Genomic DNA, 23918 nt, shown 5'->3' with positions numbered 1-23918 from the left:
CTTGTGAATGAACTAGATAATTTGAAGTGTTGCAGCTAACGTTAAATATACAAAGATAATGAACTTCAAGTGCATGTACAAATGCAACGGACAGATAACGAGTACATAAATGCAACAGACATAATGAATATACATCTGACTGTAAAAAAAAATTAGAATCAACGGAATTAACCTACTGATATTTAAACAAAAATGCACACTTGGATAACACGTATTGTATTGTATTGTATTGTATCTAACCCATCTTTAAATATTCTGGAGACCCCGTGGAGTTAACAGACGATTCCAGCTTGCCTGTGGTCTTGATCCCAACGTGTTTCATGGCGGCATAGAAAGGTGACAGGAAGCAATGCTGCGCTACGCCTTGTAACCAGACTTCCTTGGTTCTGACCACGTGGTCACAATGACTTTCACAACTTCTAGTGCAGACCGCCTTATAATAACTCCCTGGACATATAACTTAATACTCAGCCAAAAGGAATAGAATCTGCTGACACTGACGGCACGTGATGAATAACTACAAAACGAATCTGCAGTGCAGCTTACAAAACACGAGAGGAGGAAAATTCGAGTGTGTTATCCACACACAGCCAAATTTATACTCGAAATACTTTAATCTAAAGGCACGCGTATTCACCACATCTCTCACATTGTTCGCTTCAGGACAAAGCGTCAAGGAACAAAGGAAATCTCTAACTAAAACTCATAAAGTCTGTTTTCAGTGTGGTTTTATATTCAAAAAATTCGAGCTAACAACAGAAATTACAATGTATATAATGTAGAGATAATATTATAAGGCAAGCTTTCAGACTCTGCCACATTTTACACACACTCGTCACCACTAACGAAATAAAAACACTCCAAATGTGACTCAAATAACGAAAACTTCCGATGCGTGTGAGAGAACATTCTTATCGTGCAAAATCCGCATGGATTCTGCGCTTATTAATCACTGTTTCACAAGATAAAGAACTTGGGTTCATTGACTACCAAGCGGTACGCAAAATCTAAAACCTACGAAAATTTGCCTCACCAGAAAGTTACCACACATTTCCCTTGTAAGACGTCCCACTTGACCAGCGGTGAGAGATTGTGCCCAGCTCGACGGTCTGTTGTCTTACGGAACACAAACAACGGGACGTCTTTTGACTTCACGGAGGCCAGAGAACGCGCGAGAAGGAGATGTTCCCGACACGTGGTCTCTACTCGCTCACGTCAAGTATACGTGCGAATTATATCAAAATAAACACGAATAAGAAAATGTCTCACAAAAATCTAATTTTACTCTGTTACTTAGACAGCCTGATCTAGCAGGGGACGTTGATAAACACAGATGGCACGTACTTCACAGCGCATCATTCCCAAAACTTTACCTAGAATACGAAGTGTGTTAAAAAAATACCGAAACATTCGTAGTTCCGTGCAAATGGTGTGTTGGAGCGAAATGCGGTTGGCATCCCTACACATGCTTGTGTTTAATGTGTAACTGCCGGAAGTTTCATTACTGTATGTCCTTTAGCTATTGTTCAGTGCTGTATTGAGTAGAATGTTGTGTCGCACAGTTTGCGAATTTCAAGATGGCAGAGTTGGGGAGCAACTCGCCTGCTTTAAATTTTGCATTAAACTCAAGAAAAACTATACAGAGAAACGCCAAATATTGGAGGAAGGCTACGGTGATAATTTCTTAAGCTGTACTCCGTGTTACGAATGGTTCACATTGTTTGAAAATGGCCGGACGGAAGTTGAAGATCACCCTCCTTCAGAGTACCTTTCGACGTCTACCGTCGACGCACATGTTAGGAACGTGAACGAAATTATGCGTGTCTACGGAAGACTGACTGTCCAAGAGATTGCAGAAGGATCTAATATTTCAGTTGGATCATGTCATGAAATCCTGACAAGGAAACGGCCCAAAATGTGGCGGGACAATTCATGGCTCTTGCATCACGGTAACGCACCTGCGCATTGCCTCATCCTCCGCGCTCTTCAGACCTGCTACCTGCGGACAATTTTTTTTATTTCCAAAGTTGAAAAATCCGTTGAAAGGTCGAAGATTTGCATCGTGCGATCGAGCACGATTCGTACAAACACTGCTTCCAGAAGTGGACACGGCGTTGGAAGCGGTGTATCAATTATGGAGAAGGTGTTTAGAAAGAGACCATGCCCAAAAAATAATAGATGGGGTACACTACTGGCCATTAAAATTGCTACACCACGAAGATGACGTGCTACAGACGCGAAATTTAACCGACGGGATGAAGATGCTGTGATATGCAAATGATTAGCTTCTTAGATGATTCACACAAGGTTGGCGCCGGTGGCGACACCTACAACGTGCTAACATGAGGAAAGTTTACAACCGATTTCTCATACACAAACAGCAGTTGACCGGCATTGCCTGGTGAAACGTTGTTGTGATGCCTCGTGTAAGGAGGAGAAATGAGTACCATCACGTTTCCGACTTTGATAAAGGTCGGATTGTAGCCTATCGCAATAGCGGTTTATCGTATCGCGTGAAACGTCCCCTTTGAACAATTTCTACACGACTGTCCTTAACCTGACACACAATATTCTTAGCGCAACGCAATCTGATTTTCAGAAATCCCTACAAAAGAATGGCCCTGACTAACATTAACCTATACCTTTCAGAAATCACTTACCTCACAAAAATCTTCATTACTCGAACTACTGCAGTACAGCGAGCGCCACTACTGCCAGCTAAATAAAAGATTCAAACTACGGAAGGCACTAACTACTGATAGGCATAGTTAGCAAATGAAAGATTTTAATAGAGAACAAACAATGTATTTACCTTAATAGTCATAATATATATAGCAGTTCATGACAAATTACAAAACTCCACCATCTCTCTCCCCACATCCACCACTGCTGGCGGCTCACCTCCAACTGCGCAACGCTACGCGCTGTTCACATCCAGCTGCTGCTGCCCAACACTACAATGGCAGACAACAATGCAAAGCAGCCACAGACTGCTACGTAACGTTGCCAATAAGAAAACATAAACAGCCTACTTACACGCGACATTGCTTCTCGCGTTGGTCGAAATCCAATGACTGTTGGCAGAATATGGAATCGGGGGGTTCAGGAGGGTAATACGGAACGCCGTGCTGGATCTCAACGGCGTTGTATCACTAGCAGTCGAGTTGACAGGCATCTTATCCGCATGGCTGTAACGGATCGTGCAGCCACGTCTCGATCCCTGAGTGAACAGATGGGGACGTTTGCAACACAACAACCATCTGTACGAACAGTTTGACGACGTTTGCAGCACGTGGACTATCAGCTCGGAGACCATGGCTGCGGTTACCCTTGACGCTACATCACCGACAGGAGCGCCTGGGATGGTGTACTCAACGACGAACCTGGGTGCACGAATGCCAAAACGTCATTTTTTCGGAGGATTCCAGGTTCTTTTCACAGCATCGTGATGGTCGCATCCGTGTTTGGCGATGTCGCTGTGAATGCACATTAGAAGTGTGTATTCGTCATCGCCATACTTTCGTATCACCCGGCGTGATGGTATGGGGTGCCATTGGTTACACGTCTCGGTCACCTCTTGTTCGCATTGACGTCACTTTGAACAGTGGACGTTACATTTCAGATCTGTTACGACCCGTGGCTCTAGCCTTCATTCGATCCCTGCGAAACCCTACCTTTCAGCAGGATAATGCACGACCGCATGTTGCAGGTCCTGTACGGGCCTTTCTGAATACAGAAAATGTTCGACTGCTGCCCTGACCAGCACATTCTCCAGATCTCTCACCAACTGAAAACGTCTGGTCAATGGTGGCCGAGCAACTGACTCGTCACAATACGCCAGTCACTACTCTTGATGAACTGTGGTATCGTGTTGAAGGTGCATGGGCAGCTGTACCTGTGCACGCCATCCAAGTTGTGTTTGACTCAATGTCCAGACGTATTACGGCCAGAGGTGGTTGTTCTGGGTACTGATTTGCCAGGATCTATGCACCGAAATTGCGTGAAAATGTAATCACATGTCAGTTCTAGTATAATATATTTGTCCAATGAATACCCGTTTATCATCTGCATTTCTTCTTGGTGTAGCAATTTTAATGGCCAGTAGTGTAGAAAAAATTTCTGAACGAAGTTCCGGAATCTTTTCATCGGACCTCGTACAAGCAATCCCTCGGACTCTTTTTCCCATAGGCCTCAACGTCCTCCGTCCTGAGCTGAGATTTTTTTGAATGAAAAGTTTGCATAGCTGGTCAACGCGTCGTTCTGGGATAAAATAAATCTAAAATGCTAAATTTTTAAAAGTGGAGTGATTCACTTTAGGACATTTAGCAAATATGCTACATCAGGACTCAACTATGTTTGTCATCCTAGTAATAAAATATCTTCAAGCATTTCTTTGATGGATTTTGTTTAAAGGCTGACACCTGGCACACATAAATACATTTACGCAATCACTATGAATTGTTATTTTACTATTACAGAGTGTGTCCCTGGAGGATTGGTCAGTTCAGTGATGAGACATCTACTTCTACATAGATACTCTGCAAATCACATTTAAGTGCCTGGCTGAGGGTTCATCGAACCACCTTCGCATTTCTCTATTATTCCAATCTCGTATAGCGCGCGGAAAGAATGAACACCTATATCTTTCCGTACGAGCTCTGATTTCCCTTATTTTATCGTGGTGATCGTCCCTCCCTATGTAGGTTAGTGTCAACAAAATATTTTCGCATACGGAGGAGAAAGCTGGTGATTGGAATTTCGTGTGAAGATTCCGTCGCAACTAAAAACGCCTTTCTTTTATCGATTTCCAGCCCAACTCCTGTATCATTTCTGTGACACCCTCTCCCATATTTCGCTATAATACAAAATGTGCTGCCTTTCTTCGAACTTTTTCGATGTACTCCGTCAGCCCTACCTGGTAAGGATCCCACACTGCGCAGCAGTATTCTAAAAGAGGACGGACAAGCGTAGTGTATGCAGTCTCCTTAGTAGGTCTGTTAGATTTTCTAAGTGTCCTGCGAATAAAACGCAACCTTTGGTTAGCCTTCCCCACAAAATTTTCTATGTGTTCTTTCCCATTTAAGTTATTCGTAATTGTAATATCTAGGTATTTAGTTGAATTTGCGGCTTTTAGATTAGACTGATTTATCGCGTAACCGAAGTTTAACGAGTTCCTTTTAGCACCCATGTGGATGACCTCACAATTTTCGTTATTTGGGGTCAACTGCCACTTTTCGCACCATTCAGATATCTTTTCTAAATCGTTTTGCAATTTCTTTTGATCTTCTGATGACTTTATTAGTCGATAAACGACAGCGTCATCTGCAAAAAACCGAAGACGGCTGCTCAGATTGTCTCGTAAATCGTTTATATAGATAAGGAACAGCAAAGGGCCTATAACACTTCTGTTTTACTCGATGACTTTCCGTCAGTTACTACGAACTGTCACCTCTCTGACAGGAAATCGCAAATCCAGTCACTTAATTGAGACGATATTCCATAAGCACGCAAATTTGCTACGAGCCGCTTGTGTGGTAGAGTGTCAAAAGCCTTCTGGTAACCTAGGAATGCGGAATCGATCTGAAATCCCTTGTTAAGGAGCTAGTTGTGTTTCGCAGGAACGATGTTTTCTAAACCCATGTTGATTGTGTGTCAATAGACCGTTTCCTTCGAGGTAATTCCTAACGTTCGAACACAACATACGTTCTAAAATCCTGCTGCATATCGACGTTGACGATATGGGCCTGTAATTTAGTGGATTACTCCTATTACCTTTCTTGAATATTGGTGTGACCTGTGCAACTTTCCAGTCTTTGGGTACGGATCTTTCGTCGAGCGAACTGTTGTATATGAGACAGAAACGATCATTCGAAGTGAATAAGTCTATTAGGCATGGGCTTAAAATGCATACCTTAAGAGCCAGGAGCACTTCATCTTCGATACTGTGAAATAAATCTCTTCTAGTGCAAGTTATTTGCTTGCCACATTTTTAGAGATGGTTATAAAGGCCAAAAAAGAAATAAAAGTAGAGTAACCTCGTGCTCTAAAATGCATGCCTCAAGACCTATAAAAACTTGTTCATCTCCGCCACTGCGAAACACATCTCTTCTGCAGAAAAAAAGTGCTCATTTCTCTTAAGGTACGCATTTCACAGCCCATGCGTATTAGTCAACTTTTTCTTGTTTTGGCCCCTACTACATCCTCCTATAACATGAAAAGTAATGAGCTTGCAGTAGAACAGATTTATTACACGGTATACAAGGTGAAGAAATGCTGATAGCCCTTGAGGTTTCCTAGACTTTCTTGCTTCCTGTCATATCCATGAACATTGACCATTTCTTCTTGAACATCCTATATGCGGAAATACTTTTAGAAAATTTTTCTTGTGTCTGCTTTTTTTTATGGAAATACAAAAAACAGTTACTTTTTCTCTGGAATAGAGATAATTTAGTGCTCTGCACAAATATGAAACCCTTATATCGAGGCAGCCTGTATCGGAAACAACTTTTATAAGTTTTGTTCATTATCTCACATAGGTGCATGACATGGAACTTCCTTGCTGTTGGTGATGAGACGCTCTTTGATGTTCCCGGGGGTGGGGGGGGGGGGGGGGGGGGGTGAGGGGGCTTCATCCTTGGAACTGCGTCGTGTCTTCGTCGTCACATTCTTTTCCCTTCAGTGTTTCCTTCCTCTTTCCGTCTCTCTTGTGAATGTGAAAGTGCAGGTCGTTGCCATATGTGGACGTGAGCCACATTGAGGAAAGAAAGGTACCGCTATGTTATTGCGATGAAATAAACCATCATTTATTCAATAGTTCAGGCCGTAAGACGGGCAGTCAAATGGAAACCGAACACCCGTCTCAACAGGACCGTGGAATGGTTCCACTGAAAAATAATCACCAAAAAAAAAAAAAAAAAAAAAAAATCACCACTCGCGTAAACGTATTTGCCCGTTTAGAAGACGAGACGATCAGTTCCTATTTCGCAGAACGCGGTCGGTCGCTGACGCATCCACAACCGCGCGCACTCTTGCACTTCCTTGTCCGACTGACACCGATGTCCATGCACGTCTTTCTTTAGGTCGTCAAAGATGTGAAAATCACGCGGTAAAAGATCCGGTGAGTTTGGAAGATGCTGCAGTGTTTCATAACCAAATCACTGAAGCATAGCCTTCGCCCGGCTGGCAGTATGGGGGCGGGCGTAATTGGGCAACAGGCTGATAACGTCCGACAGCATCCCTGGTCGTTTTGACTTCATGGCACGTCACAGTTTCAACGAAGCGCCTTCATAGCGCTGCGCCTTGCTGTTGGTTCCACGCTCTCGCCGAGCAGAGGAATAGTCCTGTGCACGATAACGCACGCCCCACACACCGCCAATTGGACGAAGGCTGGGCTTCTGCGATTTGGTTAGGAAACACTGCAACTTTCTCCGTACAGCCCAGATCTTTAGTCATGTGATTGTGACATATTCGCCATCTGAAGAAAGACAAGCGTGGACGTCGGTTTCAGTCGGACGAAGAAGTGCAAGTGGGTGCGGTTGTGGATCCTTCAGCGGCTGGCCACGTTGTACGAAGCAGGAATCGGTCGTTTCATCTCCAGCCGGGAAAAAGTCTTAACGCGTGTGGTCATTATTTTTGAGTGGAATCATTCCATAGTCCCGTTGTGGCGGGTGTTCGGTTCAAAAAATGGTTCAAATGGCTCTGAGCACTATGGGACTTAACATCTCAGGTCATCAGTCCCCTAGACTTAGAACTACTTAGACCTAACTAACCAAAGGACATTACACACATCCATGCCCGACTCAGGATTCGAATCTGCCACCCTAGCAGCTGTAGCGTTTAATAAAAAAGGAAAAAGAGAAGAAAAGAAAAGGTTGAAAATGTGGGAAGAAATGGTGAACAAAAGTGGGTTTTATAATCGTTAATGACCGTGGAAAAGAGAAAGAATGAAATGCAAATCGGACTTGGTATTACAGAAAAGTCATCGGACTTCGCGATTCGGAAAAGCTATTGCTGGGGTGGTCCTTGTGGCGTTTCTGAGCAAAAGTCAAACCAATTTCAACTGCAAAAATTATTTGAAAAGAACAGAGAATAACAAAATGTGATTAACAGGGGGGAAATAGCATAGATAAGAGTTCATCCTTTACCATGTTAACATGTCTTCTTTCGTGCGGCGTCCAGGTCTTCAAAAATCTCCTACTTCATTTCTGCATGAAAGTAGTAGCTGCTCCGAAATCTTGCGATCGTCCAGGAATCACTAATTTATATAAATTAACATCATCTTGATACTGAATGCAATTTATTTTACGTTGCTACTTCCATCCTACGAATTTTATAACCACTTCCACAATATGTCTACACATTAATAAGATTCTCGTCTTAATCAGATCAAGACTAGCTAATAAGTTTTTTACGTCTGCATTAAGCTTCCGCTCTCGAGAGACAATAGACGGATAGAAAACAAAAAAAGCGTTACAATTTTAGTATTTTCTCTGCCGTCGAGCGCTCATACCGCTGCGACGGTATAATTTATATCTGAGGGAACGAGTGTAGCGCGGTGAAATTCAAAGTCCCGCTACACAGCAGTGCAGTTGCGCACTGAAGCGCCTAGAACCGCTCGGCCATGGCGGCCGGCACGATTGTTCGGTTTTCATTTGACTGCCCCTTATATGAACTCGGCACAGCGTATTCCAAACCCATTATAATTCAAAATTATTAAAAATGAATGGAAATTACATTTATTTCTGCTGCTGCCACAAACCGGGAGCATGCAGAAACAAAAACGAGTGATGCACAGTGTACAATTTGGTATAAGGTACAATCTGGTAAGGCAAGTTTGAGGCCGTATATAGCATATGTGCTAGACAAGGTCCGAAGAGGTTAATGTGGCCATTTTTTCCAGCCTGGGAATTGGAAATTACGCGAACGGCAGCTGCACGCCACTCCGCGCACAACAACAGGATTTATAACACCTCTGGCGCTGGTGTTTCCCACCGCACAGTCCGTTTGGCTTAGCTGCTCTTATTGCACTCCGTTTTCGCTTCCCCCCTGCCCCTCCCCCCTTCTTCCTCTCCTTTTCTCCTCTGTTACTGCCATCAACAACAGCTATAACAGCAACAAGTGCGAGCAGATGCGCCGTTTTCTTCTTCTACTTAACTCCGTTCAATAAATTACCGGGCGAGGTGTTCACGGCACAGGGCCGATTCCGATGGTCGTCCGCCGGCCGGCGGCCGCTTAATTTTCAATGACCGCGCTGCCAACAATGGGCAGGGGACTCCCCGCCGCACAGTAACTGCCCGCGCTGCGCCGGGCCGCGAAACCGAGAGCGCGAGTCTCGCCGGCCGACCCGACTCTCGCTGCCTTCTCCCGCGGAGAGCATCGTTACAAATTATCCGTATCGCTGTCATAAGCTTAAAATGTTTATCATCTTACACTTGCCAACAAATGGTTTGAATTGTGCCGTAAATTACCATAAACGTCCGGGACAGGAAAGCACGGGGCCGTCTCCAGCCGAGATATTTATGGGCGCCTTCGGCCGGGTACCGGTTTCTGCGCCGGTGTCCCCGTGACGTCACGACGGCCGAGCGGCGGTGTGGCCGGCCACCCGGGCTGCGGCTCCCGATAGAAGGGAGCCTCCGCTCGCAGGACTGCGGCGAAGGCGCCGAAAGCATGGAGGTAAAAATAAGAGGAGTTGTCGTGACGTCACAAACTTGAAGCCGACCCAAGTGAAGATCCGCCATGTTAGCTACCCCAAAACATTCGCTTCCGGTGGTTTGATTCCGTGTAGTCGTGAAGTGTTTTGATAAAAAATGCCGGCTTGCGTCGCTTACCGGTGTACTAATCGTTCTGATTGTAGTCTAAAGTTTAAACAAATCTCATTTCATTCGCAAGTGGACTTATTTAAACGCTATTTTCTTATATATACTTGAAATTCTGATGCACTGTAAAGTTTTACAGCATGGTTTTATTTATGTGATTTGACTTTAGATTTCCTATCAATCCAATGCGAAGAGCTCTTTGGAGGTGAGCAATAATACACTTGGTTTTCATTATTTGGTTATTCCCATGTAACTGAAATGGGGACTAATGTTTTAAAATGCAATAATTTAATATAAATGTAATGTAACTACATATAGTTAATTAAATCTTCAGTCAAATGTGTGGAACACCTGTCACAATGGTTAAATTATCAGTACTTAAAGGGTTTACCGAGCGAGGTGGCGCAGTGGTTAGCACACTGGACTCGCATTCGGGAGGACGACGGTTCAATCCCGTCTCCGGCCATCCTGATTTAGGTTTTCCGTGATTTCCCTAAATTGTTTCAGGCAAATGCCGGGATGGTTCCTTTGAAAGGGCACGGCCGATTTCCTTCCCAATCCTTCCCTAACCCGAGCTTGCGCTCCGTCTCTAATGACCTCGTTGTCGACGGGACGTTAAACACTAACCACCACCACCACCTTAAAGCGTTACATATTTGTTAAAGCACAGTTCCCTATCTAAGTCCAGGCTATTTAGATCATTACATTACTCACTGTGTTGTCGTGTTACCCTGTAAATTGCTGTTATTTGCCACACTGAATGTCACTTGGTAGGTACAATTTAAATACAAAACAGATGTGTAAACTACAATGGGCCTCGCAATCTTAAATTCAGTTCTTTTCCTTCGTAATTTAACGAATCTTTCACTTTGTTGACATGACAGATGGCTTGTTTATACCATTCCTGCATACATCTATGGGATACCAAAGGAAATAAGGTAAGTTTCTTGCGAACTCGAACATTTAAAATTTGCATTTGACCTGAAAATGCAACGAATATCTCGCTTCCCACACCCGGGTTCCCGGGTTCGATTTCCGGCGGGGTTAGGGATTTTCTCTGCCTCGTGATGACTGGGTGTTGTGTGCTGTCCTTAGGTTAGTTAGGTTTAAGTAGTTCTAAGTTCTAGGGGACTGATGACCACAGATGTTAAGTCCCATAGTGCTCAGAGCCATTTGAACCATTTGCAGCGAATACAAATCGGTGCCTCTAAACTATCAAGCATTGCTTTTGGAGTTCTGGCTTTATCAATTATCGACACAAACACAATGAAAATGAATGGAAATGGATTACGAAAGCACGCTTTTTGTAGCACATACTTCTCGGTTATTCGAAGTGCATAAACAAAAAGGAATTACAGTACTGAGGCCAGAAGCGTCATATTTTCGTGTCGTATTACTGTATCGAATACGCATTTAAGACCAGAAAAACGTTTGAAGTTGCGTTCCTTATGCTGTGTTGTTCTCTAAAACAGTGAAACATTTACCATATAAAACAAATATTGCGTGCACACGACAGAAATAACGAACAAGAAGTAATTGTAAACACTCGTCTGCTAATGTTTTGGGGGATCCAAGATGGCGGCAAGCCCCGCCCACTGGCTTCAAAACAACGTACCGCATAAGTCTGTAGGGCCATCTCCCCCTATTCTACCTACATGGCCGAAAGTGCCCTAAAGCATGCGACGGCGACGCACCAGGCTGATCTTCGCTCTGCGACGGGTCAACGCTGCTAAACCACTACTTCAACGATACTTAGTCACTGGTGCCAAAATGTCCTGACACTCCGGGTCATGAGGAGGATTGCAACTCAGCAAAGCAAAAGCAGAAATATTTCTCTGCAAACGAAAATGCACGGGTATTATCCCAATTTAATTCTCGCACCAATGTAAAGATAAGTGACAAGATATTAGTGTCTGTGAAGCTGATAAACAGCTGACAGCGCGGAAACCACAAAAACCACAGCTAACATAAAGCACTCCGTCGTCAGGCCACGAGTGGCCTACCGGGACCATCCGACCGCCGTGTCATCCTCCGTGAGGATGCGGAAAGGAGGGGCGTGGGGTCAGCACACCGCCCTCCCGGCCGTTATGATGGTATTCTGGACCGAAGCCGCTACTAATCGGTCGAATAGCTCCTCAATTGGCATCACAAGGCTGAGTGCACCCCGAAAAATGGCAACAGCGCATAACGGCCAGGATGGTCACCCATCCAAGTGCCGATCACGCCCGACAGCGCTTAACTTCGGTGATCTAATGGGAACCGGTGTAATCACTGCGGCAAGGCCGTTGCCTCACAGCTAATATACTGTTTGTAAATATCAAATGTACTGCAGTGGAAAGAAAGATATATGAATATAAGCATGTGATATTTAGGAAATGAACACTTTGAGCATGCTGGAGCATAACCGGACCATGAATGCGTGTTAAAGAAGAAAGCCTCATTTGCTAAAGCAGAATCGTTTTTCCACACTATAAATATTTAGAATGTTAATCTCAGATCTGAGCACGTTGAAACTGACCCGCTTCGGAGGTACATGGATTTAGCATCGGATTCAAACCGTCACAGGCATGTCGAACGAGTAGGAAGAGAATTTGCTACAAACTGTGACGAGTGCTATACATCTAGGACTCTACATAGTTAGACATATCGTGTGGTCTGTCTCCATGACACTGAACATACGCAAATCATTATCCTGTGCGAGATATGTGTTCGTGACAGCTGTCTTGGAATAGAGGTTCTATGAAGTTAACCAACTTAGTTTCACGTGAACTACTGTCATTTTTCTGCCAAGGATCCCCATTTAAGTTTCCTGAGCATTTCTTTTGTACTTTCGTATGGGCATTACCTTTCAAAATCCAAGCAGCGGGACATAATTCGTTCCATGTCTGTTACCAGGCCCGCTTGAAAACTGGAACAATATTCGAGAATTGAAAGTTTTGAAAGCATTATTTCAAAAGAAAGTGAACATGGGTCGGTGTAAAATATTAAAATTTTGTGAGACAGTCTCGATCGGCCGGCCGCGGTGGTCTAGCGGTTCTAGGCGCGCAGTCCGGAACCGCGCGACTGCTACGGTCGCAGGTTCGAATCCTGCCTCGGGCACTTAGTTAGAGATAACATGTTGAAAGGTGGCCACATCATTTTGATTTTTGTATGTTATCGATGTGCATGTCAGAGAGAGAGAGAGAGAGAGAGAGAGAGAGAGAGAGGGAGAGAGAGAGAGAGAGAGAGAGAGAGAGCAAGTTACTTACTGTTAAATAATCTTTAGTCTTGTTGTGGCACTGTCTTTGACTCTGCGCGGTTTGATACAGTACATTGTTACTTGAATTGTAGTAAGTGATGGACGTATTCTGTATTCTTACTTTGACTTGAAATTGTATCTGCTAGATGAAGAAAGATTGATTGTAAAGGACAAGAAGGATGAATAAGAAAGAGAAAAGGACATAAATTTTGAATAAAGTTATTAATTTTGAAGAGAAGAAGTTTGAGGTAAGACTGCTGTACTGTGCAGCTAGGAATAATTATTGTCCGCCAGTTAACTTGTTAAGAGGTGAGAGAAAGACCATCCCACTTCCTTGAGACTTGCTTGAACGTATTACCTGATTTTTATAGAAATTCTCTGGTAACATTGTACCCTTTTCATATCATTGTTCATATTGTTATGCATAGCGTTGTACAGACCAACTTTATGTGTGGAGACCAACCGAAGTTTTACTCTGTCTTTTTGAATATATACTTCATTCTAAAATCGTTGTCTTGGAATATCATTTCATAGGAATAATTACTCTCTCTCCATCCCACTGTTTGTCATTACGCATTATCACAAGCAATAGTTTGAATATGTATTTACAAACAGAAATCTAGCTTAGCCGCTCCGTGTTGCTGTTTGCTGTTGTGCTTTCGAGAAAGAGGCGAGGTAAGTGGAGATTTTGATTGGGACCAGACAACTGTTTTACTTCAGTTGCGCGTTCAGTATAAAGACAAGTTACATTCAGATCAGTTACAGTCCAGTTCAAGTTAGGTTCTGTTTAGTCCAAGTTTGTCATACGAGCTGAAATTGGATGACAATTTGTGGGTACATAGTTTTGGTAATATGTAGACTTTTGTAGAGTGGGAGGTAAAATTGAGCTAAATTTCATATAGACACAGAATATAGTGGGGAAGTTACAACGTTCATAAGAGAGTACTGCAGAAGGAAAAACGCTGGAAAAAAGGGCAAGAGACAGGGCGGAACACCCGCGTTACAATGTGTGAACAATGGAATGAATTGCAGCAACATGTCGTTGCCATTAGCATCTGATCGGATGCCATCATAGAAGGAGTTGCCAAGAAAAACGTGATTCCAGCTTGTTAAAAATTTCCTTTGCTTAATGTTAGGCATTTAACGTTGTTGAGAAAACGATAGTAAGTGAGGTTCTTGTAATCAGCCTTATAGGTCTGCAACGTTTGTAGCTATTTACCATGCGGGACTGCTACGTATACCAAGAACAGATCAAGTAGGTTTCGCCTGTTGTGTTCACAAAACCTCCCACCAAAGCGGCTTTGGGTTATTCGTGTACACTAAGCTACAGTAAGATACGGGTAAGAGCTGTAGTCAAAAGGTTTCTTGAAACAGAATCTACGTATAGGATGCATTCCATACGTTTCTACTTACCTTTTCTTTCTGTTTTCGTCTGTTTTTCTCCTTTTTTCAGAGTTAAATTTTGTTCATGTCCCGTCGTTTCTTATACTTAGAAGGCTCAAATGGCTCTGAGCACTATGGGACTTCAGTCTCCTAAAACTTAAATGGTTCATATGGCTCTGAGCAATATGGGACTCAACTTCTGAGGTCATTAGTCCCCTAGAACTTAGAAGTAGTTAAACCTAACTAACCTAAAGACATCACACACATCCATGCCCGAGGCAGGATTCGAACCTGCGACCGTAGCGGTCTTGCGATTCCACACTGCGGCGCCTAGAACCGCACGGCCACTTCGGCCGGCTCCTAAAACTTAGAACAACTTAAACCCAACTAACCTAAGGACATCACACACATCCATGCCCGAGGCAGGTTTCTAACCTGCGACCGTAGCAGTCACGCGGTTCCGGACTGAAGCGCCTACAACCGCTCGGCCACCGCGGCCGGCACTTATGAGGGGTTGAGGGAACCCGTGCACCAACTGTCAACGCGAAAAATGGAACTGCAATTTTTTCTGATGTACTTCATGATGTTTAACGATGTACTACCTGAGAATGAGATTTTCACTCTGCAGCGGAGTGTACGCTGATATGAAACTTCCTGGAAGATTAAAACTGTGTGCCGGACCGAGACTCGAACTCGGGACCTTTGCCTTTCACGGGCAAGTGCTCTACCAACTGAGCTACCCAAGCACGACTCAACCCCCGTCCTCACAACTTTACTTATGACAGTACCTCGTCTCCTACCTTCCAATCTTTACAGAAGCTCTTCTGCGAACCTTGCAGAACTAGGATGTACTACCTGTTTCAGCGTCTAACGAAGCACTGCAGCTTTGATTCTGCCTCTTGTACCCTTTTAACACTGACATGAGCCCGTAGATAGCGGAAACGAGGTTTATAATGAACAGTATAAGTATTTTTGGGGGAAAACCATATTTTTCTTGAGGGGGAATCTCTTTGGAGGTTTCTAAGCTGGGTAATTTCAATTTTTTTTATTTCTAAGCTGCATATTTCAATTTTTGTTCTACGCATTTGAAAAATAATTGAAAGTTATATAAAATACCAACATTCGTATACTTTTGTTAGCTATATTTGACCATACTGTGAAGCATGAATAATTAAAAAATGTATTACATATTGTCAGGTATCCATTATAATGAGCGCATCTTCTCAAATGAAAAGAAGGTATTAAGTATGTGAGACAGTGGTGGGGAGAGCATTCATTGTCGTCTACTCGTATATAAAACAATAGTATCTTCTCGCAGTTTCGAAACGTTAGGAGAAATTCACTTTTCGGAGAGGTTTGTTTTTGTTCGAAGCAATAAAGTAGGTGCTTGTATGATTCAAAACGAAAACAGCTCATTTCAAATGATGCGGTAATGGATTTTCTCATGTCAAAGACACTTGGCGAAGTGATCGAGTGTTTTTCGCCAAATAACTATCATTTATCATTTAGAAAAATGACCACTGGGGTACCTGGCTGAAATGCGTTTATGACTTCTCGTAAAACACATACCTTGATGTTTCGCAAGCACAGGTGTTGGCGGCAGGATCGCATAGCAATGTCTTGACAGAATGCAAGACAAAATAATGAGCCTTCCTGCCTCAAAAGCACATAACTCCCGTCCACGGAACTTCCACGACGCTCACTGTGTTTAATGTGTGAAAGAGAAATTCCCGTTTTTGAGACCGCTGGCACGAGAGAAAGTCTGTGAAATGCTAGACAGATAGATGCGTCCGCGGTGGCAATAAAATTCGCGAACAGTTTAACATAAAACGAATGGATGTGGAAAAGCACTTCCTTTTCGCACGGTACCTCCGTCTCGAGTGTTGCCAGAGACTATCGCGGTTCTTATCTCGCATTCCCCGCGGATGTTTTATGCCCCACTAGTCAAGATGCAGCTGCCGAGTTCATTAAGTCCGGGACGACCGCAGCCATTAACGACGTGCATGGGATGTCGCATCGGGGGTACGAAATACGAAAATTTCTGCAGCTGTTGGTACGGCAACTTTTTATTATGTACGACCTGCTGGAGGCAATATGGGCCAACGAGGGAATTTGCGGCCTAAGGGGCGACTCACGGAACACCAGCGAGCGTTACGAGAAAAATATACACCGGGGTTGTGTGCCGGGCGGCAGTGATAAACCCGGGGGAAAGCGCCAACACCCTCGCGACCACAAATTGGCCGCAGCACGATCCACGAATATTGTTACCGTAAACTTTAGAAATTTTAAGTTGAGGCTTAGCCGCAATTAAGAATAATAATTGCCCAAGTTAACGTGATGAAGCGAGAAGAATAAGCAGTTTAATGAGTTTGCTGCTTCCGTGTTCGGAACCGGCGATGCAATATGCGAGGTTTTTTAAGAAGTTCGTGACTGGTCGCTTAAAAAACTAGTAAAGGTTGGAAATTCCCTCGACATTAACGAAAGGAAAAAGAAGGTTAAATGGGATTATCAAGTGATGCCAGGAAAAGAGTAAAATAATGTTATTAACAGAGATTTCGCGGAGCACTGTATTTCACGTGAGTGGATACTAATTCTCTATATCAGCTTATTCCAGAAAGAGGAGTTGTTTGTTAATCGTGAGTGACTTCGTTTCCTTCGTGAGAATAAGATGTCTTCCATTTTTATTCGTAGGTTCCTGTAATTTCCAGACAGTTTTACTGGCCTTTCTAATTCTTATTACGGCTAGGTGGGCTTGAGCAACCTGTATTAAATTATGTATATTTACTATGCATTAAACAGAACTCGTCGGCCGGAGTGGCCGAGCGGTTCTAGGCGCTACAGTCTGGAGCCGCACGACCGCTACGGTCGCAGGTTCGAATATGGCCTCGGGCAAGGATGTGTGTGATGTCCTTAGGTTGGTTAGGTTTAAGTAGTTCTATGTTCTAGGGGACTGATGACTTCAGAAGTCAAGTCCCATAGTGCTCACAGCCAAGCCAAACAGCACTCTTTACCAGTTACCATGCTTCCAACAAGTGATTCTGTCAATGGGATTCAATTTAGAAAAAAAAAAAAAAAAAATACAATACAAATTTCTATTTGAAAGAAAGCGAAATAATATAGGTAAGCAGAAGTCTTTCGTCTTAAATTCATTGCATCAGTAACTGAGTAGAAACCTAGTATTAGTCTTTCCTTGTCCAGAACTTGTCATAATTATGGAAAATTTTATAAGAAGTCGATACTTCAGTGTCATCATAGCAGAAAATTCTGGTAAGTTAATCTCTGTCGAAAATGGGCTGCCAGTAGGTTCATTATTATTTCCTCTTCTGATGAAACGTACTTCTTGCATCGCAGTAACGACATCACATGAATTTTGCCATGCTGTTCACATAGCAATAGCCATTCCAACAAAATACCTATAGGGAAGGGAACGCATTCTGCTGCAGATATTGAACAGCTGAATGAATATTGTAATAACTGGCGACTGTGCCGAAATCCAAACAAGACGGAAAGTCACGCATTCCACTCCAGAAACCACACAGCAGAAACAAAGCTGATTGTTTCATTTCGCGCCGGCCGCAGTGACTGTGCGGTTCTAGGGGCTTCAATCCGGAACCACGCGGCTCCTACGGTCGCAGGATCGAATCCTGCCCCGGGCATGGATGTGTGTGATGTCCTTAGGATAGTTAGGTTTAAGTAGCACTCTAAGTCTAGGGGACTGATGACCACAGTAGTTAAGTCCCATAGTGCTTAGGGCCATATGAACCATTTTCATTTCGCAACGACTAGTTATCCAAAAATACATTTGTTTTCTTTCAAATAAAACCAATACAGCTAAGTGGGCAAAAACTAAAAAGCTGGAACAACGTAATAACGAAACTGACAGAAAGTGCTTCAGGATCGTCATTCAGATATCCTACATACCAGCACACCGTTCCCAGTGAGCTCAACTCCGAAGCACTGCGCTCCTATACGGTGTGAGGTTGACGTTCTTCACATGTGAGTGCGATCTAGATTAATACGCAAATAGAGGTAAAAAACTTCAAGCAGCTAAGATAGCTATTTTACAGCATTTATTTAGATTGAGTTTTTACCTTCTACACACATTAAAAAAAGTTTTGCATCACCTCGGCTCCGAGAGTTCTGGGACCTGTACAGAAAATTGGAATAGAGATCAACATAAACATCATTTCTGCTCTTTTTGTTGCATATGAAAAACGCACATTGCATATTGTACCCCCATACAGCGAGACCTTCAGAGGTGGTGGTCAAGAGTGCTATATACACCGGTACCTATATTACCCAGTAGCACGTCCTCATGAATTGATGCATGCCTATATTCGTCGTGGCATACAATCCACAAGTTCATCAAGGCATTGTTGGACCAGATTGTCCCACTCCTCAACGGCGGTCCGGCGTAGATCCCTCAGAGTGGCTGGTGGGTCAAGTCATCCATAAATAGCCCTTTTCAATCTATCCCAGGCATGTTCGAGAGTGTTCATGACTGGAGAACGTGCTGGCCATTCTAGTCGAGCGATGTCGTTATCCTGAAGGAAGTCATTCACAAGATGTGCACGATGGGGGCGCGAATTGTCCATGAAGACCAAAGCCTCGTCAATATTCTGCCAATATGGTTGCACTATCGGTCGGAGGATGGCATTCGCGCAACGTACAGCCGTTACGGCGAATTTCATAACCACCAGCGGCGAACTTCGGCCCCACACAATGCCACCCCAAAACAACAGGGAACTTCCACCTTGCTCCACTGGCTGGACAGTGTATCGAAGTCGTTCAGCCTGACGGGGTTGTCTCCAAACACGTCTCCGAAGATTGTCTGGTTGAAGGCATATCCGACATTCATCGGAGAAGAGAACGTGATGCCAATCCTGAGCGGTCCATTCGGCATGTTGTTGGGCCCATCTGTACCGCGCTGCGTGGCGTCGTGGTTGCAAAGACGGACCTCGCCATGAACGTCGGCCGTGAAGTGGCGCATCATGCAGCCTATTGCGCACAGTTTGAGTGGTAACACGACGACCTGTGGCTGCACGAAAAGTATTCTTAAACATGGTGGCGTTGTTGTCAGGGTTCCTCCGAGACACAGTCCGTAGGTAGCCGTTATCCGCTGCAGTAAAGCCCTTGGACGGCCTGAGCGAGGCATGTCATAGACAGTCCTTGTCTCTCTGTATCTCCTCCATGTCCGAACAACATCGCTTTCGTTCACTCCGAGACGTCTGGACATTTCCCTTGTTGAGAGTCCTTTGTGGCACAAATTAACAATGCGGATGCGGTCGAACCGCGGTATTCACCTTCTATGCATGGTTAAACTGTAGACAGCAGGAGCTGTGTACCTCTTTCCTGGAGGAATGACTGGAACTGATCAGCTGTTGGACCCTCTCTGTCTAATAGGGAGGGGCGTTTACATCTCTGGGCGGGTTTAGTGACTTCTCTGAACAGTCAAAGGCACTGTGTCTATGATACAATATCCACAGTTAACATCTACCTTCAGGAGTTCTGGGAGCTGGGGTGATGCAAAACTTCTTTATATGTGTGTAATTTTCGCACCAGTATGATTCTGGAGAAGACGCATCAACAAAACAGACGACCGTCTAACTGAGATGTCGATCATTATCGCTCAGCCTGAACTGAGACCACAGGCTGCAGTTAGTGGAACATGTTTCATGCTCTCTTGCTTCCAAGAATACTCCACTCGACACTGTATTGGATAACGCTCCACGCGCGCACCTGAAATCTCGCAGACCTGAGTGTGCACAATATGTCCTGTTGCAGCGTCCACCATTTCTCGTGGAGGAGGCATTTTTTGTTTTGTTTTAGACAGATAGTCCGATTTCCTTCGACTACAACAACTCCACTGCACTAGAGTCAGGCTCTGAATTACACAAGGAAATTTCTGCCGCCTGAACAGGACCCGAAGAGACCACGGCAGAATTAGAGGCCGGCCGAAGTGGCCGTGCGGTTAAAGGCGCTGCAGTCTGGAACCGCAAGACCGCTACGGTCGCAGGTTCGAATCCTGCCTCGGGCATGGATGTTTGTGATGTCCTTAGGTTAGTTAGGTTTAACTAGTTCTAAGTTCTAGGGGACTAATGACCTCAGCAGTTGAGTCCCATAGTACTCAGAGCCATTTGAACCAGAATTAGAGTGCTCTACACAGATGGAGCATCATTGACAGGACCGAGTGACACTATGGAGCAGCAGTGAACGCCGTGTAGAATACTGTCTAAAAGTGATATAAAGTAAGGTACTCTGGGAAAAATAGTTTTGTCTTGGAAGCTATAGCTAGAGCAGTTAATAGGATATCTGATATAAATTTGTTAGTGGAAGGTAATGTGTCAGGTTTTTTGCTCTTAGAATTTGTGCTTGTGTAAGTTTCTTTGTTGAAATGAAAGGATCGTATGGTGTTACTGACCAGGGGACCGAGTCTCCCTGTTCTACCGTCCATTTGACACCTCTTCGAGAGAAATAATGAAGAAATTATGCATTTTTTTCTTTTCATGCTGTATCTGGACAGCTGGTGCCCGCCAGCTAGTAAGTGGTGGTGAACTCAGTCCACTCCCAAAGCGCAGCTCTTATGCCACGCATCCGAGGACGCCTGTTCCATTACCTATGCAGCACCAAGTGGAGGTGGGGCCCCGTGGAGCTATTTTGTCCTCTTTCTGTACTTATAAAATCATTGTACAGGGTTATTACAAATGATTGATGCGATTTCACAGCTCTACAATAACTTTATTATTTGAGATATTTTCACAATGCTTTGCACACACATACAAAAACTCAAGAAGTTTTTTTAGGCATTCACAAATGTTCGATATGTGCCCCTTTAGTGATTCGGCAGACATCAAGCCAATAATTAAGTTTCTCCCGCACTCGGCGCAGCATGTCCCCATCAATGAGTTCAAAAGCATCGTTGATGCGAGCTCGCAATTCTGGCACGTTTCTTGGTAGAGGAGGTTTAAACACTCAATCTGTCACATAACCCCACAGAAAGAAATCGCATGGGGTTAAGTCGGGAGAGCGTGGAGGCCATGACATGAATTGCTGATCATGATCACCACCACGACCGATCCATCGGTTTTCCAATCTCCTGTTTAAGAAATGCCGAACATCGTGATGGAAGTGCGGTGGAGCACCATCCTGTTGAAAAGATGAAGTCGGCGCTGTCGGTCTCCAGTTGTGGCATGAGCCAATTTTCCAGCATGTCCTGATACACGTGTCCTGTAACGTTTTTTTCGCAGAAGAAAAAGGGGCCGTAAACTTTAAACCGTGAGATGCACAAAACACGTTAACTTTTGGTGAATTGCGAATTTTCTGCACGAATGCGTGAGGATTATCTACCGCCCAGATTCGCACATTGTGTCTGTTCACTTCACCATTAAGAAAAAATGTTGCTTCATCACTGAAAACAAGTTTCGCATTGAACGCATCCTCTTCCATGAGCTGTTGCAACTGCGCCGAAAATTCAAAGCGTTTGACTTTGTCATCGGGTGTCAGGGCTTGTAGCAATTGTAAACGGTAAGGCTTCTGCTTTAGCCTTTTCCGTAAGATTTTCCAAACCGTCGGCTGTGGTACGTTTAGCTCCCTGCTTGCTTTATTCGTCGACTTCAGCGGGCTACGCGTGAAACTTGCCCGCACGCGTTCAACCGTTTCTTCGCTCACTGCAGGCCGACCCGTTGATTTCCCCTTACAGAGGCATCCAGAAGCTTTAAACTGCGCACACCATCGCCGAATGGAGTTAGCAGTTGGTGGATCTTTGTTGAACTTCGTCCTGAAGTGTCGTTGCACTGTTATGACTGACTGATGTGAGTGCATTTCAAGCACGACATACGCTTTCTCGGTTCCTGTCGCCATTTTGTCTCACTGCGCTCTCGAGCGCTCTGGCGGCAGAAACCTGAAGTGCGGCTTCAGCCGAACAAAACTTTTATGAGTTTTTCTACGTATCTGTAGGGTGTTGTGACCATATGTCAATGAATGGAGCTACAGTGAATTTATGAAATCTCTTCAATCATTTGTAATAGCCCAGTATATAATATTGAAAACAGGAAATTATAAAAGAAAAAAAATGATTTAAGAAGAGCGATGAGTAGTAGAAATTTCTTCACCTGCGCCGCTAGAGAGTAAGTTTCGAAATGTGACCTCGAGTGCAAAAACCTGTGCAGTGCCTTCCAAGGTTACTTAATAAGGTATGTTGATGTTAAATGCTTAATTCTAGATTAGTGTTTTTCAGTGTTTACCGTGGCGCCCGGTACAATAGGCGGTCACACTAGGTTGCTCATTGTAATACCTGTCTGTATACTATACCGTATAGGGTTACTATTCATATGTGTTGTGTATGCTATGTATGGTGTCTCTTCATATGTGTGACGAAGAAATAATGAGAATTAGATTGGTTGGTCGGATATTTAATGAAGAGGTACTCAGTGTAATAGGTAAGGAAATACATTTATGGGAGTACTTGACTACAGTGGTGTGCAAGGATGAAGGAGGCTACGTGATTAATTGTGAGCAGCGAAAGGTCGAGAGAACTTCGCGACGTCGTCATTGTGGTGTCTGCTTACGTCCCACACATTACCCGCCAGACGTTGCCAACGCTGCCGTAAGCACTATGTTGTGCTACTGCTCCCTTCTGTTATTTCTTCGTAGCAAAAAATTATATTCTTGGAAAACTATAACTGTCTCTCGATCCTGCAGTACTTGGTATGTTTGTTTCGCGTCACCCCCCTAATGAAGCCCACAGTAGCTAAATACCGTCACTATATGTAAACTGACTTGAATATAAAAGCTAAGTCGCTGAGGAATGAAATAAATAGGAAGTGCAGGGAAGCTAAGACGAAATGGCTGCAGGAAAAATGTGAAGACATCGTAAAAGATATGATTGTCGGAAGGACAGACTCAGCATACAGGAAAGTCAAAACAACCTTTGGTGACATTAAAAGCAACGGTGGTAACATTAAGAGCGCAACGGGAATTCCGCTGTTGAACGCAGAGGAGAGAGCAGATAGGTGGAAAGAATACATTGAAAGCCTCTATGAGGGTGAAGATTTGTCTGATGTGATAGAAGAAGAAACAGAAGTCGATTTAGAAGAGATAGGTGATCCTGTATTAGGATCGGAATTTAAAAGAGCTTTGGAGGACTTGCGGTCAAATAAGGCAGAAGGGATAGATAACATTCCATCAGCATTTCTGAAATCATTGGGGGAAGTGGCAACAAAACGACTATTGACGTTGGTGTGTAGAAAGTCTGGTGACATACCATCTGACTTTCGGAAAAGCATCATCCACACAATTCCGAAGAAGGCAAGAGCTGACAAGTGCGAGAATTATCGCACAATCAGCTTAACAGCTCATGCATCGAAGCTGCTTACAAGAATAATATACAGAAGAATGGAAAAGAAAATTGAGACTGCGCTAGGTGACGATCAGTTTGGCTTTAGGAAAAGTAAAGGGACGACAGAGGCAATTCTGACGTTACG

General features: G+C 43.9%; 1 non-coding gene and 1 pseudogene across 1 annotated transcript; both read right to left on the bottom strand.

Moving 5' to 3' along the window:
- Positions 1-11987: 11987 nt before the first annotated feature.
- Positions 11988-12105, bottom strand: LOC126420003 (5S ribosomal RNA; annotated as a pseudogene).
- A 3003-nt stretch (positions 12106-15108) lies between these two features.
- Trnas-uga (transfer RNA serine (anticodon UGA)) lies at positions 15109-15183 on the bottom strand. The gene has a single exon. It is a non-coding gene; the product is annotated as a tRNA-Ser (tRNA).
- Positions 15184-23918: the final 8735 nt, after the last annotated feature.

Source organism: Schistocerca serialis, chromosome 9 (assembly GCF_023864345.2).
Source record: "Schistocerca serialis cubense isolate TAMUIC-IGC-003099 chromosome 9, iqSchSeri2.2, whole genome shotgun sequence".
NCBI classification, from domain to species: Eukaryota; Metazoa; Arthropoda; class Insecta; order Orthoptera; family Acrididae; genus Schistocerca; species Schistocerca serialis.
Note: the sequence above shows the minus strand (reverse complement) of the source record. Positions and strands in the feature narration are given on the sequence as shown.